Here is an 18,168-nt window from a genome sequence, read left to right as displayed (position 1 = left end):
TGTCTTAGCAATTGTTGTTTAGGACAAACACTTTATCATTTCTAGAAGAATAGAAAGGAGAGGCTGAGTACTCGGTTATAGTACTCAACGGTAGATATATGAGTGAGTAGAGGTATAGAGGAAGGTACTCTTGTATACTCAGCTTCTATTGTAAAAGGTTTCGTGCTCTACCTTTAAAGAGCTCAGTAGAGAATTCAAAAAGCTCGGAACTAGTTCCGGGGACTGGATGTAGGCGGAGAGGCCGAACCAGGATATGTCTGCTGAGTAACACATTTCTAACCCTTAAACTCCTTTATATATTGCTTGCTATAAAACTGACTAAGTAACGAACTCACGCTGAGTTGAGTGCACTAAGAAGCTGAGTTCAGGAATAGACTCTAAGTGCTATTTCCTGACTCAAGGAAAGAAACAGACTTAGTCACAAGTTGACTAAGCTTATGTCTTAAAACTACTTAGCGCCGCTGCGTAAACCTTTTCTTAAGAAAAGAAGTCAGCCTTAACGGACAAAATTTTAAATAGTTCCTATCCCCCCCTTGGAACTAACCTTGTCACGTTATAAGGGACCAACAAGTGGTATCAGAGCTTAAAAGCTCACTAAGCAAGATATAACTATCTTGAGCTGATCCCCACAATGGCTGAGAACAGCACTCGTTTCCTCCTAGGAAATCAGACAACTCAGATTTTACCTGAGGGACTGTCCATTACTCGGCCTCTTCTTTTCTTCGAGTCTAACTATACCTTTTGGAAGAATAGAATGAAAAATTTCATTCAGGCAACAAATATGAGTGCATGGCTTTCTATAGTCCAAGGCCCATTTGTTCCTGTTGAAACTATTGACGGCCAAACGGTTGTTAAAGCTGAGACTAAGTGGACAAAAGATGATCTCAAGAAGCTACAAAATCATGCTTCGGCTATAAACATGCTTCACTGTGCGTTAGATGCTGCAGAGTACAAAAAAAAATTCAGGTTGTGAGTCAGCGCAGGAGATCTGGAAGAAACTGGAGGTCACCTACGAAGGAACCAACAAAGTTAAGGAGTCCAAGGTGAACCAGCACATGAGGTTGTACGAGCTGTTTGAAATGAATGATGATGAAGGAACCTCCGAGATGAACGCAAGGTTCACAAACATTATCAACGAGCTCAAGAGACTTGGCAAGATCTTTACTGAGGAAGAGCAAGTCAAGAAGATACTAAGGAGTCTTCCTAAAAGCTGGCAAGCCAAGAAAACTGCTGTTGAGGAAGCTCAAGACTTAACCACCTACAAGTATGATGAACTCATTGGCTCGCTGCTGACCCATGAGATCTCAATGAAGAACTTTGAGGTGAAGGAGAAGTCTGAAGACAAGAAGCAAAAGTCTCTTGTCATGAAAGCTGACTCCACTGACGGGAGCTCAACAGATGATAAAGAGATGTCCATGTTCACTAGAAAAATGAAAAGGCTGTTCAGAAAGAATGACAAGTATTCAAAGAAGCCTTACAAGAAGTTTGATAAGTACAAAGCTGAGTCCGACGATAGCAAGTACAAGAAGGACAACTCAAAGCCAATCACATGCTTTGAATGTCATCAAACTGGCCATATCAAATCAAGCTGTCCTACCTTAAGGAAGGAAAAGAAGAACATCAAGAAGGCAATGGTGGCAACCTGGAGTGATAGTGATGAGTCATCATCATCAAGAGACGATGCCACTGAGTCAGAAAGATTTGTTTCATGGCAGATGAGCTTGTTGAGCCTTGTGTTTCTGAGCATGCTGACCCCTCCGTTGCATCTGACGATGAGGCACACTCAATTGAGGTAATATCACTACCCTTGCTCAGAAATGAAATGATTAATGCCCTGAGTGACCTCTACACACTTTTCAAAAAGTGTGACAAGAAGGTTAGAGCACTCAACAGGCGATGTGACGAGATTGAAGAGGTCAAACTGAGTGACCTTCGACATCTTCTCCAAGACAACTCAACTCTGTATAGCAACGTAGAAATTATGCAAAAGTTTGTCTCTGAGGTCCAATCAGATTCTAAGAAACTGAGAAAGGATGTCACATCTATTCAGAATCAACTCAAGGTTCCAAATAAAAGAAACATTCCTCTGAACACTCAGTATCGAAGTACTAGTCAGCAGAGATGGAATCCTCAGTGGAATGTCCAGTGTGACTTCTGTGGGAAGAAGGGACACACCACAAAGGTGTGCTGGCATGCTCAGCACTGGGGTGCTGACCAGTTAGTGAGATATCCCAAACGGAAGGTCAGCTGTGACTTCTGTGGGAAAAATGGACACACTGTCCAAGTGTGTCATCATAAGATTAAGTATGGTGCTTTACCTGTTGAGCCTAACAAACAAGGACCCAAAAAGACTTGGGTACCTAAAGATAACTAGCTACATTGCAGGTAAGCTTGAGATGTGCTGAGAAGTCAAAGATGTGGTACATTGACAGTGCATGCTCGAGGCATATGACTGGTGATGAAACTCAGTTCATCACATTTGTGCGTAAACGAGGTGGAAGCGTAAGTTTCGAAGACAACAAAAAGGGTAAGATAGTAGGGTCAGGAACCGTTGGTGGTAATCCTACTATTGAGTCTGTCTCCCTAGTCAGCGGACTCAAATATAACTTACTCAGCGTAGCTCAGCTATGTGACAATGGGAGAAAAGTTATATTTGATGACACTGGATGTAAAATATTCGAGGGTAAAACAAATGAGTTGATTTTAACTGCCCCTCGTATTGATAATGTCTTTATGCTGAACTTAGAAAAGAAATTTTCAAAAACTGTATGCTTAGTGTCAAAGGAAGAAAATTCCTGGCTATGGCACAGGAGACTTGGTCATGTAAGCATGGACCTCCTGGCCAAATTGGCAAGAAAGCAATTAGTTGAGGGACTGCCAGAACTTAAGTTCGAAAAAGATCAATTATGCCACGCTTGTCAAGCTGGAAAACAAACCAAACAATCTTTTCATAGTAAAAACATTGTCTCAACTAAGTGTCCATTAGAGTTGCTACACTTGGATCTCTTCGGTCCAGTCCAGCCGCTGAGTTTGGGTGGTAGAAGTTTTTCCTTGGTCATTATAGATGACTTTTCTCGGTACACTTGGATCATCTTGCTGAGTAGCAAGGATGAAACCTTTGAGACATTTTCAACTTTAGTAAGAAAACTTGAAAATGATAAGGACCTTAAGTTAGCTCACATCCGAAGTGATAATGGTGGAGAATTCAAGAACCAACAGTTTGTTGAATTCTGTGAAGCCAACGGCATTGACCATAATTTTTCTGCTCCTAGAACGCCTCAACAAAATGGGGTTGTTGAAAGGAAAAACAGAACATTGGTTGAAATAGCCAGGACAATGCTGAGTGAGCATAGGCTTCCAAAGTACTTTTGGGGAGAAGCTGTCAACACAGCATGCTACATACTTAATAGGGCTCTAGTTAGACCCATATTAAAGAAGACTCCCTACGAACTTTGGAAAGGACGAAAGCCCAACATTGGATACTTTCGTACCTTTGGGTGTAAATGTTTTATTCTAAATACCAAAGACAACCTAGCTAAGTTTGACTCAAAAGCTGATGAAGCTATCTTTTTAGGCTACTCAACAAACAGCAAAGCATACAGAGTTTTCAATAAACGAACTCAGGTCTTAGAAGAGTCAGTACACGTTGAGTTCGATGAAACTAATTCTGCAGGAAAAGACAAGTAGCTGACTGAGGATGATCCATACTCAGCACCCGCTGACCAAGAAACAGCCGCTGAGTCACTACCTCAAGGGCTGACCAAAGGTAAAAGCGAAACTCAAATTGTTTTCACTAACCAATCTACACCTGCAGAGATTGTTGAAACACAACCAGCTCAAGACATCAATCTTCCAAAAAAGATCAGAATACCAAGAGGACACTCAGAAAGTGCCATTCTTGATGCTGCTAAAAACACCCTGATGACAAGAAATCAACTCAGGAGATACCTCAGCAACGTAGCATTCGTTTCAATTCAGGAACCAAAGAACTTCGTTGAAGCTGAGTACGATGAGTTCTGGATGAATGCAATGCAAGAAGAACTTGATCAGTTCAGAAGAAATGAAGTATAGGATTTAGTGCCAAAACCAAAAAGCCAGAAGACCGTAGGAACAAGATGGGTCTTCCGCAACAAGCTGGATGAACAAGGGAACGTGGTCAGGAACAAAGCAAGACTTGTAGCTCAGGACTACAGTCAGCAAGAAGGTATTGACTATAGTGAGACCTTCGCCCCAGTGGCAAGGCTAGAGGCTATAAGAATTTTATGTGCTTATGCAAGTTATATGAACTTTAAATTGTTTCAAATGGATGTTAAAAGTGCATTCCTTAATGGAGTTATAAACGAGGAAGTCTATCTTAATCAGCCTCCAGGGTTTGAGGATCCCAAGTTCCCAAACCACGTTTATAAACTCAAAAAGGCTCTGTATAGTCTCAAGCAAGCACCACGTGCTTGGTATAAGAGGCTGACCAGTTTCCTGCTGACTAGAAATTATGTCAGAGGTAAATCTGATACAACCTTATTCATTAAGAGAAAGGATAAAGATACCATACTGGCTCAGATATATATTGATGACATTATTTTTGGTGCCACTAACGAGTCAATGTGCAAGGAATTTAGTAAGCAGATGCAGACTGAGTTTGAAATGTCAATGATGGGAGAACTCAATTTCTTCCTTGGACTTCAAATCAAACAAGGGAAAAATGGCATCTTCATCAGTCAAACTAAGTATGCCAAGGAGATATTGAAGAAGTATGAACTTGAGAATTGTAAGTTAATATCTACCCCTATGGGCACTGACACTGTCCTCTGCGCTAATGAAAATGGTAAGTCAGTAGATAGCAGATTGTACCGAGGTATGATTGGCTCTCTACTCTACTTAACTGCTAGTAGGCCGCACATTCAGTTCTCAGTATGTTATTGTGCTAGATATCAATCTAACCCTAAGGAATCCCATTACATAGCTGTAAAAAGAATCCTTAGATATTTGCAAGGCTCAGTGAATGCAGGTTTGTGGTATCCCAATACTCATGATTTCACACTCATTGGATACACTGACGCTGACTACGGACGAGACAAGCTTGAACGAAAAAGCACCTCAGGAGGATGCCACTTCCTTGGAAGCTGTCTTGTGTCCTGGTTCAGCAAGAAGTAGGCGTCAATAGCCCTGTCTACCACTGAAGCTGAGTACATTGCTACTGGAAGCTGTGTTGCTCAAGTCCTATGGATTAAGCAACAGCTTGAAGATTATGGCATTCAGACTAAAACAATTGAAGTCAAATGTGACAACAAGAGTGCCATTGACCTATCAAAGAACCAAATCCAGCACAGTAGGATGAAGCATGTCAGCATAAGACATCACTTCATCAGAGATCATGTACTCAAGGGAGAGATCAAGCTGACCTATGTCCCAACGGATGAGCAGCTTGCTGATATCTTCACAAAGCCACTTGCTCGTGAGCAATTCAACATACTTAGAGAAGCCATTGGTATGTTTAATCTTCTTCAGTAAATTCCAAGTATAATATGTGATATATGCATGCTGAGTTGATTACCATGCTGAGTGATTTATTCTAAATCAATAACTATCACATGCTGAGTAAATATACATGCTGAGTGTTTATCTTAAGCTGAGCTACTAAGCATACGAATTACTCCTTTGCGTAACACTGACTACTCAGAACTTTAAAACGTTTGAAATCCTTAACACTGAGTAAAAATCCGTTGCAAAACTTAATGCAAACCACGCGAATTAAATAGCCACCTAGGATGACGTAAGCGCAATAATTAGAATATACATGCGCCGAATGTGTCATAAATGCCAGAATCCTTGTCGATTGAGTATCTCGAGGTCAAACGGACACCTCAACATTTCAGATCAATTCGACACCTCTATAAATAGTGGATGATTTCCCACTTTTATCTCTTTACGCTTAGAAATTTATGGTATTCAAATACTCTTCTGTAAAAATTCCTAAACTTCTCAAACTTCTCTAAGAATCATGACAAAAGATTCTCAGAATGTCTCTGGTGCCGGTTACACCGATAATCGCTCCGATGAAAACCCTCAAATCCCTACTCAGCAGGAACATGGTGAGACTCCTACCAAGTCTCAAGAAACGAGTCAGCATGACCACTCAAAGGTCACTACACCGAGGAAGCAAACCAAGGCTGACCAAGCCACCTCCTCGAAAGGAAAACAACAGAAGGATAAGGCAAAGAAGCCCGTGGAACACACCTACTCTCTGGTTTATGAGAGTGTGAGGGGGTATAAGGTTGACCACTCGCGTTGGTTTTCAAAGGGCTTTGTGGAAGCTGAGCAACCCTTCTGTGAGTGGATCAAAAAGAACGACTGGACCGAGCTGTTCTCAGTTTGTGACGCTACCTATCCCGAGTTAGTGAAGGAATTCTATGCTAACCTAAGAGTCGCCGATGATAACCGGGACTATATGGTCACCAAGGTTCGAGGGAAGGATATCTTTATCAACCCTGCTTACATTGCCTCACTACTCAAGCTGAAAAACGAAGGAGCAATACTTCGTAAATCAGGTGACCAAGATAAAACCAACTACTCCGTTGAATTCTGTAAACCTCCTGGTCATGTAGGGGAAATTTCGAGTACCTCCATGGGTCAGCATCAGAAGATGGCCCATTACATACTGACCAATTTCATCTTCCCCAAAATCAACTGCACCAACTCAGCGACAAACTTTGAGCAGTGCTTCATCTGGCACATGCTGACCTACACGCCGATCAACATGCCTATCTTCATAATCGGTGGGTTTCAAAGAAGTACTGGAACCCTTAGGTTAGGCTCCATCATTACCAGGATCCTCAAAGATCACAAGGTGAGTTTGGTTGAGGAAATCCACACTTGGGGCACAGAGATCACTACAGCTGCACTGTTTGGTCTATTCTACGATCAACCAATTATGCCCAAGAAAGGGAAAGCAGTCGCTGTCCAGGAAACCGATGGGATCCAGACCCGTAAAGGAAAGAAGGAAAGAAAGAGGAAAGCTGTTCAAAGCCCCTATAGAGACGTTGTTTCTCCACCTAAAAAGCTCAAGTTCGTGTCCAGAGGAACTGAGCCTCAAATTTAACAAGGTCAGGATGGACCTAGGTCAGCGGAAAACCTCAAGAGGCAAGCTGAGCCTGAGGTAGAAGAGAAAGAGTACGCTGATGAGCAACCACTGAGGACGAATAAGAAGATCTCTTCTGAGTTAAGTCCTATCAACGTAGCACCACTACGAGTTGTCATTTCTGAAGACTCTCATTATGTGCGAAGTCTTGGTGTTGATATTGACCAACCACAGGGTGAACAAGATGATGAAGAACTGGGTGGTCAGTTTGAAAATAAGGAGACAGAAAATGTTGATGAACATGAGTCAGATGTTGACCAATATAAAACAACCTACGCTGAGCAGGTTGAAGAAGAAGAAGCTGAGCCAACAGCAGAGGATCACACTGATCAAAGGGAAACTTCACCTACTGACTCTATTGAGTCCATTCCCACTGACCCTTCCCCTCTAAAGACAAAGAGACTTAGAAGACTTAAGAAGAAAGCACATAGATCCCCTGTCATTGATCTAATGAGTGACTCACCTCTGAGGGATGAGATCACTGACCTATCAGATGTGCAGTTTAGGTTCTTCTCTAATCCTATTGAGTCTCCACCAGAGCAACAGGAAAAGCAAGCCTCTGTTTCTAATCCTAAGGAACATGCCGACTTAACTGCTTCCCCAAGCCAAGATGATGCCGAGCAAGTGCTCGAAGATCCCTCTCCTCAACATGTTGAGCAAGCTAAGGAAATACCTGCTCAGGTCAATACTGAACTTCCTCAACTTCCCCAATCCAGTCAGCTTCAGCCTGACTCTGAGCAAGTAACACATTCTGCCGATCATCCTCTTCCATAAATTCAAGTGCAGAATATAATCCAGTCAGTGTCTACTGGAAATCAAAACTCAAGACCAACCGCTGATCATGCTGGCACTTCTAACATTGAGCAGAACCAAACACCTCCTCCATCCGGTTCTACTCGTATTCCGGTAACTGGGCCAAATGATGATGGATCCTTCTCGTATTTGAATGCCTCTGAGACTGGTCGAAGAATTATTGACTCAGCTCAAGCTTTGCTCCAGGACCTCCATCAAACAAGTACCGATGCCGCTGGGTCAGTTCCTGTTGAGCCAACTCATATTTCGTCTGTCACTCAGCTTCTTACAGAGATCAAAGGTCTTAAGGATCTTCTGAGCGTCATGACTTCATTTCAGTCTCAACAGCCCAGGCAGGAATCAATAACGAAGCTGGCCAAACTCCAGCTGACAATGGTCAATCACTTGAACTCTCTACAGGGTCAATTTCATTCACTGTCAGCTACAAACTCAATGTATGCAACTTTTACCGAAGTTCATCAACTCTTCAACCAGCTTCACACTGAGCAAGAGAAAACCAATCACCAACTCTCTTCCTCCTCCCAATGCTCCATTGAGCAAATTAGTGAGGCTGTACGTCTGTTAAACTTAAGCAAGGAAGAGATGGAAACTGACAAGCTCAAGACGAACGAAATCCTGAAGTACTCTCGAGTTACTTTCAACCACGTGCGCCACTCAAATGCTCAACGTCAGTATTTTGACACATCCTTGCTGAAGATGTTTCATCAAGCCTTTGCCATGCTCACTGACAGTATACACTAGGTTGGAAAGTCTCAAGCATATATTCTAAGTATGCTCAGTGCCGCAACTATCAGGATTCCACATTCTGTCTTGGATGAGGGTGTTCCTGTTTTTTATGGCATCAATGAAAGCACACGAAGGCTTAAGGCATTTTCTAAATGCTTAACTCATGCTGCCCTTGACGACACCTTCATTCCTCCTCCTGCTGATGGTGGAAAAACGGGGGAGAAAGAACAAGCTCAAAGAACTCAACAATCAGAGGAAGCATCAGGAAGTCAGCAAAAATACAAGGGAAAGGGAAAAACTAAAGAGCATGAAGCCCAACTTAACTACAAGAAAAAATAGCTTGGCTATGATTGCTAGACTTAGATTTTAAAAACTTGTAGTCTTTCCTTTATGAATTTTTGTTGTGTTGACCCTGAATACAAAACTATGCATGCATCTATCTTTTTAAAATTGACCAATCTTATGTGATGCTTACTTATGTTTTGTGTTGAATAGTTAATGCATCTTCATTAAATCAACTGTGCTATTTGTCTACATTGTTTTATGATTGTATGTTGTGTTGATCTATAAGTTGACCTCTTTTATATGTCTTCTTAAAACACATTGAACAAAGATATACTCAGCACTCTCTGATATCTAAATCTTCCGCATAAACTGAGTTAAAAAGAATATGTTCCATGAGCTGACCTATTTCTGAAAACTGACCTTAGACTTACTTGATTAAACCTTGAAATGTTTAAAGTAAAACTAAATCAGTAGCTCAACCCTTACGGGGGAGTATCCTGAGTAAAATAAGGTCAACTATCATGGGGGAGCTCAACACTGAGTTCTTCAACTGAATATTTTTGCCAACATCAAAATGGGGGAGTTTGTTGAAACACCTTTCCACATGATTTTGATTTGACAAAATTATTTAAGTAATTGATAAAAAATATTCTAACACATTAAATTTAAATGCTTTGATTTATTCACACTAATGTGTTTGTTCAATGTTGAGTTTATTGATTTATAAGACATTAAGATAAAGAGTCCAAAGGCCCATAAGTGGAAGTCAAGCCCAAGTCAACATATCAAGACCTCACGGCCCAAGATTTCAAAACGCGATCGTTTTGTACAAAGCACAAGCTCAGCTTGAAGAAGGATCGAGAAGCCTTCTCTCAATTGCTAAGAGATGAAGCTTCTGAGTGGAACGACAAGAAGTACAAGTCAGCGGCAGACAAGAACCAACTTCTAGACAAAGTATTTCTACTTTGGGTAAAGTTCAGAAGGCGCAGGAAGCTGTCTAGAAGACTTCGCCAAATATGTCGAAACATTCTGTTTATCGGACGAAAAGCTGCCGAGAACTGCCGTGGACAGAAGATGCAAGAATCTCATTGGCTAACGACACTGAGCACGTACTGAGCGACAACGACAGGAAGCCGTTTGCCTCCATCGGTTATTTCGAAATTCGAAATCACCGGTGCCTCAAGTGTCACTATATAAAGGCCTCTCATTTGCTTCATTTGATGCAGATCTTCAATTAGTCGAAACGCTGTCCAAATTCATACTTGAAGTTCTGTGAGAAAAGCAAAGCAAAAATCTTACACCAATTTCCAATCATTGTGTAAAAGTCTAGAGTGATTTCAATCATCTAAAGTGTCTTAGCAATTTTTGTTTAGGACAAACACTTTATCATTTCTAGAAGAATAGAAATGAGAGGCTGAGTACTCGGTTATAGTACTCAGCAGTAGATATAGGAGTGAGTAGAGGTATAGAGGAAGGTACTCTTGTATACTCAGCTTCTATTGTAAAAGGTTTCGTGCTCTACCTTTAAAGAGCTCAGTAGAGAATTTAAAAAGCTCGGAACTAGTTCCGAGGACTGGACGTAGGCGGAGAGGCCGAACTAGGATATGTCTGCTGAGTAACACATTTCTAACCCTTAAACTCCTTTATATATTGCTTGCTATAAAACTGACTAAGTAACGAACTCACGCTGAGTTGAGTGCACTAAGAAGCTGAGTTCAGGAATAGACTCTAAGTGCTATTTCTTGACTCAAGGAAAGAAACAGACTTAGTCACAAGTTGACTAAGCTTGTGTCTTAAAACTACTTAGCGCCGCTGTGTAAACCTTTTCTTAAGAAAAGAAGTCAGCCTTAACGGACAAAATTTTAAGTAGTTCCTATCCCCCCCCTTGGAACTAACCTTGTCACGTTATAAGGGACCAACAGTGGTACCATTATAATCATTTATGGTTGATAGCAGGCCTTTGCCATTGACAAATTGCCACCTGGGCCCTTCATCACATTTAGGGTCACAACCTGATTCCCTTATAAACATAGGGTACACAGTATATTAAAATGTACTTTATTCATCCATATCGCTCGCTTAAACTTTTACACTACTCAATAACTATTCTCATCACTGAATTAGGCATCGGAGCAGGGTTGCTAGTTCTCGGCCCCTTTTTGACCCATTTGCTATCTTATCCCAAGCATTTAAGGGACTCCTCAAGCTTAGCTCAAATTACCTTATATCAAATTGGTATGGTGTGAGTGAACCTGAAACTTATACAATCACTAAGTTGAACAGTGTCGTGATCCCACCATTTTCTAACATTAATCAGCTGGGTAAATTTCATCAATGGTATACAACTTTTGCCTAATTTCACACTTTGGTGTACAATCTTTAATTTGTCTCACTAATATGTACGACCTTATATGTGACCTCCCACTTTAGTGTACAATCGGTAAAAATGACCGGTCACCGTCTGGTCTACGCGCCACCTCATCATTTTCATTCAAATGATTAGTAAAGTGTGGCCCACATATTATAAAAAAAATCAATTTTTTTTATTTCTCTCTTTTACCCTTATCCCTCCATTTTTCATCTTTTTCTCTCTATTTCTTTCTCACTCTTCAAATTTCTTTTTTCTCTCTAACCGGTCTCTTTAAATTTCTTTCTCTCTCTAACTCACCTCTCTATCAAACCTCCCTAGAAAGCATAGCTAGTGAGTTATTTATTGTATAACTGCAATATTTACGTTGTATTTTTTATGAAAAAATTGGTGTTGTTGTCCAGCATGAGGAAAGGAACGAAAATGATTATACAAATAGCAAATGACAACCTTTAAATATAAAATTAGGTTGTTAATGGAAAAACATCAAATTGGACAAATTCATTTGCTTTGGAGTCTTGGTCTTTGCATTTCCTCATTAAAAAATGATAAAATAAAACTTTATCAATACAAGAACAATAACTGGTTTAGTATTTAATTATTTAAATTTTTTAATTAATATATATTGAGAAAATTAAGACTGAACTTCTATCTTCTGCCACTTCTAGCTTCTTCTGTCTGATAGTATTGGAGAGTTTATCTTGTAATCACTTCTATTTCCCCTATTATAGATTTTTGTGGTTTTTAAATATCTTGTAAACTTAGAAATTTAATAGTCATTAATATTTGTCTAGCCAATGAGTGTGCTTAAGAACACATCAAGCATCTGGACTACTTTTATTTCCATGGAAGTCTCTTATCTATACTATATATAATTACAGAAGCAGAGAGAAATAAGAAGAAGTGTTTTAGAGGACTTTTTGATGAGTTGTCAACGTAGTAAAAAATCAGATTAAAAATATTTAATTAAGTAAAAATAAATATTTAATTAATTAAAAATAACAAATTTATATTTATAATATATTAAGTAATTACTAGCCTATTAATTAAAATAATAAAAGAAAGTAAGAGTTACGGGAAGATGAAAAAACACAAAGCAAAGGAAATCCAAAAGTCACAAATAAACTTTTATATAAAGCATGATAGATAGTATTCCACCATTATATTCATTGGTCACGATAGATAGTATTATATTTCTGAAGGTAAATATTCGAATTTTTTTCCATATGTTGTAGTTATGTTGTTGTTTTATTTTTATTAAATTAAAAGAAAGTAAGAGTTACAGGAAGATGAAAAAACACAAAGCAAAGGAAATCCAAAAGTCACAAATAAACTTCTATATAAAGCATGATAGATAGTATTCCACCATTATATTCATTAGTTACGATAGATAGTATTATATTTCTGAAGGTAAATATTCGATTTTTTTTTTCATATGTTGTAGTTATTTTGTTCTCAATTATGTTGTTGTTTTATTTTTATTAAACAATAGTTGTTATAGTTTCATCTTTCAGATTCATTTCTGTTGTTACCCATGTTCTATACCTCTCGCTATCTTATCCATATTTTCTTTTTTATTTGTCTTTTTTTTTTCCAAACTGATAGCTTCCGACAGAAATAGAAGATGCATGAACAACTAAAACCGGAAAACACAAAAGTGTCAAAAATTACAAGAAATTCTTATGTTTCTCAAGGTAATTATTCGATTTTTTTCATATGTTGTAGTTATTTTTGTTCTCAATTGTGTTGTTGTTTTCTTTTTATTAAACAATAGTTGTTATAGTTTCATTTTTCAGAGATGAAATTTCATTTCTGTCGTTACCCAGGTTCCATACCTCTCGTTACCTTATCCATATTTTCTTTTTTATTTGTCTTTTTTTTTCAAAATGACTAAAATAAAGATTTTGTAAATTTGTATTCTTTTTTAGTATATGTTGCTAGGTGTTATCGTTTCGATTGCTAACTCTTAACTAAAATTTAGATTTTCGGCTTTATATGAACTCAATTTTTGGCTTTCTCAATTGTGCTGTTGTTTTATTTTTATTAAACAATTGTTGTTATAGTTTCATCTTTCAGAGATGAAATTCCATTTCTTTCGTTATCCAGATTCCATACATTTCGCTACCTTATCCATGTTTTCTTTTTTATTTATTTATTTTTCAAAATGACTAAAATAAAGATTTTGTATATTTGCATTCTTTTTTAGTATATGTTCCTAGGTGTTATCGTTTTGATTGTTAACTCTAACTAAAATTTAGATTTTCGGTTTTTTATGAACTCAATTTTTAGTTTTAATTGAACTTAGATTAATTTTTCTAATTCGGAATATGTTGAAATCCACTCATTTTTTTTAGTTTGAGTTTAGCTAATTGATATGGATTGTATTTTTTATTTTTATGCATTTTGGTACAAATAGATATAAAGTTTCACACGATAGTTGTTCATTGAAGTTTGAGACATATTAAATAAAATATTAAAGATATATTGGAATATTTACTTACAATGAAGTTTATTTCAATATAAATTATGTTATATTATTATTATTATTATCAAGAAGTTATTTTTCCCAATTTTCTAGACAAGGAGATTGTAAGCGTCTAATACGTTTGATAAGATGTTTATTCTTGAAGAATGTGGATTATGCTAGATACGAATTCAAAATCAAGGTAAATAAAAATAAATTTTGATACTCAAAATCTTAAAAATGTACATTAATTATGGATATTGAGATAATTACTTTTGCAACATTGGCTTATATAATTTTTAACTATTATATTATGATTCGTACAAAATTGTTAGTATTTCAAGAGTTTTTAACAGATGAAAATGAAATATGATCATAGGACAAATTATTGAAAAATATTAATTAAGAAAATATTATTATTTGAATCTCTTCAAATTCTCAAATGTTGAGCATAATGATTCTAATTAATATAATTAATTTCACATATTAATTATAAAACGTTTTTTTTTGTAATGAGTAGTTACAATTGCGATTTAATTCTATTTAACTAAAATTAATTTATGGACTTAATACTTCATTAAGAAAAAATAAAATGTTTAATTAATGCGATTTATTTCTGATAATCATGCTATCTGTCTTAATAGCCGTAACCTCATCAAGGCTATTAAAAGGCTTTGCTCTTCTTTTGAGTTCATATAGTTCAGCCACATCTTCAGAGAACAGAACAGGGTTGCTGATCGCTTGGCGGCAGCTGGTCATGAGGGGATGTTGGGCGTCACTACCCTTTCGGATCCTCCTATCTCCCTCTCTTCTCTTCTTCTTGAGGATAGGATTGGGGTCAGCTTCCCTAGGCTGATCTCAGGTTAGATTTTCTTTTTGCTGTTGTCTTTCCTTTCCTGTTCCTACCAAAAAAAAATGGGCAAAAAATATTTTCACTCTCCTCTTTATACGCTTATGTCTCGACATTCTCTCTTATTTAAAAAAAAACCCGAGAGGAAGATGGTTCTCTCCTAATTATCTTTTTCGTCCCTTCATTTTTTTTCAATTCTTTTGTTTGTTTTTCTTACTTACAAAATTCAAGAATATACAATTATTAGAAAATATTAATGAAGTCAAATAAGTGATATCTGTGAGTATGACTGATATTCAATATAGTGAAAGAATGAAGAACAAATTGATCGAATGTCTTGATGAGATATTACGAGATGAAAATAGGAGAAATCATCATCTTAAACTGATTCAATTAGATATATTGGGTTATTGTAGCAGAATGAATAATTGAATTCGAATACTTGGTGATCATAAAATTCCATCAACCAAAATAATTATCAGCAAGATGAATTTGTAACTAATTCTTACGAATTTTATTTTTTTATATGTAACATATTGAATTGATAAAGTTTCTTCATATGCAACATTAGAAAAGTATTGATTGTAATAGTTTATAGAATAATATATTGATGTTGCATCCATTTTAACATAGATTGTAATTCTTTTGTATCGTAGTTATAATATTTAATTTTAATTCAATTTTTGTTTAACCTATATTGTAATTCTTTTGTATCGTAAATATAATATTTAATTTTAAGTATAGTTTAATTCAATTTTTAGTTTTTTTATTATATTCTAATATATTTCTTAATTAATCTGCTATTTTATTATTATTGTTTCACAGAATATTTGGAATATGAAAATGTATTAAAATTCCTAAAAAGTACAAATCATTGAATTTTGTAAAAATAAATAATCATTCATCTTTAGTTAAAATTCTATAAAAAAGTAGTCAATTATTTTTAAAATTAATTTAATTTGAATTATCATTAAAAAATATATATTAATTTCAAATATACATAATATAATTTTTTTTCATAGCATGATATAAAATTATTTAAAAGTAAATAAGTCAATTTATTTATTTATCTAAATTATATAAAATTTTCATACCCCGTGCATCGCACGAGTTTTCGACTAGTTTCAATTGATAGAAGTACAACTTACGAATTAAACCATAAGTTTAAAGTGAGTTTAATGTGCAATTAGAGTTGTTTGAAGATCACATTAATTCTGCACATTAATGATGCGTAGCAAGTGTTCAATTTGAAGAGAGAGGGGTTAGAGAGAGAAAGAAATTTAAAGAGAAGGGTTAGAGAGGAAAAGAAATTTGAAGAGTGAGAAAGAAATAGAGAGAAGAAGAGTAAGAGATGGAGGTATAAGGGTAAAAGAGAGAAATGTTTTTTTATAATTTGTGGGTCCCATTTTACTAATGATTTGAATGAAAATGATGAGGTGTCGTGTTGACCAGGCGTTGATCGATCATTTTTACGGGTTGTATACCAAAGTGGGAGGTCACCTATAAGGTCGTATATATTAGTGAGACAAATTGAAGGTTGTACACTAAAGTGTGAAATTAGGCAAATGTTGTACACCATTGATGAAATTTACCCTTCATCAGCTCAGCCAACAAAGAACAGAGATCTCGTATGTGATATAGCCTCTCCTGGTTACTCCGGAGTTTGACTAATAAATACAGGCTTGTTTATAGTGGCGAATACATGATTTGTCCGCTGGGGGGGGGGGCAAATTTACACATGTGTGCATAAAAAAATTGCTAAATCGAACTCGCTCAATTTTTTTACGTGTATATACATGTTATTATCTGAGTGGTCTAAAACCAATGTTTACATACCATTATAAAACTGATAACATCTATATTTATTCCTTCTAGAAAGAGGAATAATGGTAATTAAATATAAATAATGGCAAACCGTTATTCCTTATAGAGGAAGGATTAATGATAATTAATGCATGGTTAATGACAATTGATAAAAGATTGATAACATCCGAATATTATTCTTGAGGCAAATGTATAATAATAAAAGAAAGGAACGAGTCTCCAATATTATGTTATGCCACGTGGTCCATAACGAGACACGCCATAACAGGATACGTCCCGATGATAGCGAGTAAAAGAGACATGTCATTGTTCTCAATGAGAGCGTACATAAGCCTTAGCGGTTCTAAGAATACCAATGGGACCCTTTACGACCATCGTAAATGGGAATAAATAGATTAAAATGTCAATTAATAACCATTAAGAGAATTAATGACATTACTGTTTGAATATAACATCATTAATGCCAAAAGGTTACAAAAATCAACAAGTACCCCAACTCCGAAGTATTATAGATATGCTTACTAATTCTCCTAAAACTTTTATCAATTATTCTTATTATTCTCAAACAATATACTAACTTTGGTATAAGAGTGTCCTCCGCTGATCCCAATGGCACCTCACAGGAAGGAGATTCCAGCCAAGGAAATTTATACAATTATAAAAAAAAATCAAAATTAAGCTAGATTTGGACTATAAAAGTAAGATTGTGTCGTTTTGAATAAACATAGAATTTTTTTTATCGCATATCATATATTAAACAAGCTAAAATTTATAATTAAATAGAAAATCAAAGAATTAATTAACCACTCAAACCTTAATTTATTGGGAATAGAATGGCCGAAACAATCCATAATAGGGATAGTTCCAACAGTCGAGGCCCCGAAACCATTAGCGGTGGTTTCAGTGGCTAGGGGGGTTTGGGCCCTCTAGGGCCCCTTATGTCTCGGGTAAATTTCATCAATGGTGTATAACATTTGCTCCATTTCACACTTTAGTGTACAACCTTCATTTTGTCTCACTAATATGTACGACCTTATAGGTGACCTCCCACTATAGTGTACAGCAGGTAAAAGTGACCGGTAACCGCTTGGTCAACGCACCACCTCAATCCCACTATATGTATAATGACTAAAATACCCTTATCTTAAAAAAAGGTAATAAAATACATTTTCTCCTCCATTCAAGTCTCTCTCTTAGTCTTTCCTTTTCTCTCTCGATAATGCTTCCATAAATTACAGATTCCTAATAAAAAATCAAACTTAAAATTTTAAAATAAAAAAACCTTTTATGGAAATCTATTAATACATAAACTTATTTACTCACATCTTTGCAATTTTCAAGGTTAACATAGTTTTCATTATGCATTTTATTTTATGTTAAAGTTTACAGGAATAGTGTCGGATTCAAATGGCAGATTCAAATGGTTCTTAACTTTGAATACACATGAAGTTATATGAATAGTAAACCTAAATCCATCATTTTCGGCACGGCGTAATGGATAAGAGAAGCGGCGAGCGGTTTGAAATCGGAGGGACAGTTCATTGAAGGGTGATCAAAGGAAGTTTTTTTCCCAGACCACAGAGAGAATGATGTTGAACTAACCTCCGGCCAATGAAGTTGGAATTGCCGCCTTCCTTGAAGGGAAGATGAAGAAGAAAAAAACGAGAAGGGAGGTGGTCGAGCAAAAAGCAATCAGCAAGTGA

This window comes from Euphorbia lathyris, chromosome 3, assembly GCF_963576675.1.
Source record: "Euphorbia lathyris chromosome 3, ddEupLath1.1, whole genome shotgun sequence".
NCBI classification, from domain to species: Eukaryota; Viridiplantae; Streptophyta; class Magnoliopsida; order Malpighiales; family Euphorbiaceae; genus Euphorbia; species Euphorbia lathyris.
Note: the sequence above shows the minus strand (reverse complement) of the source record.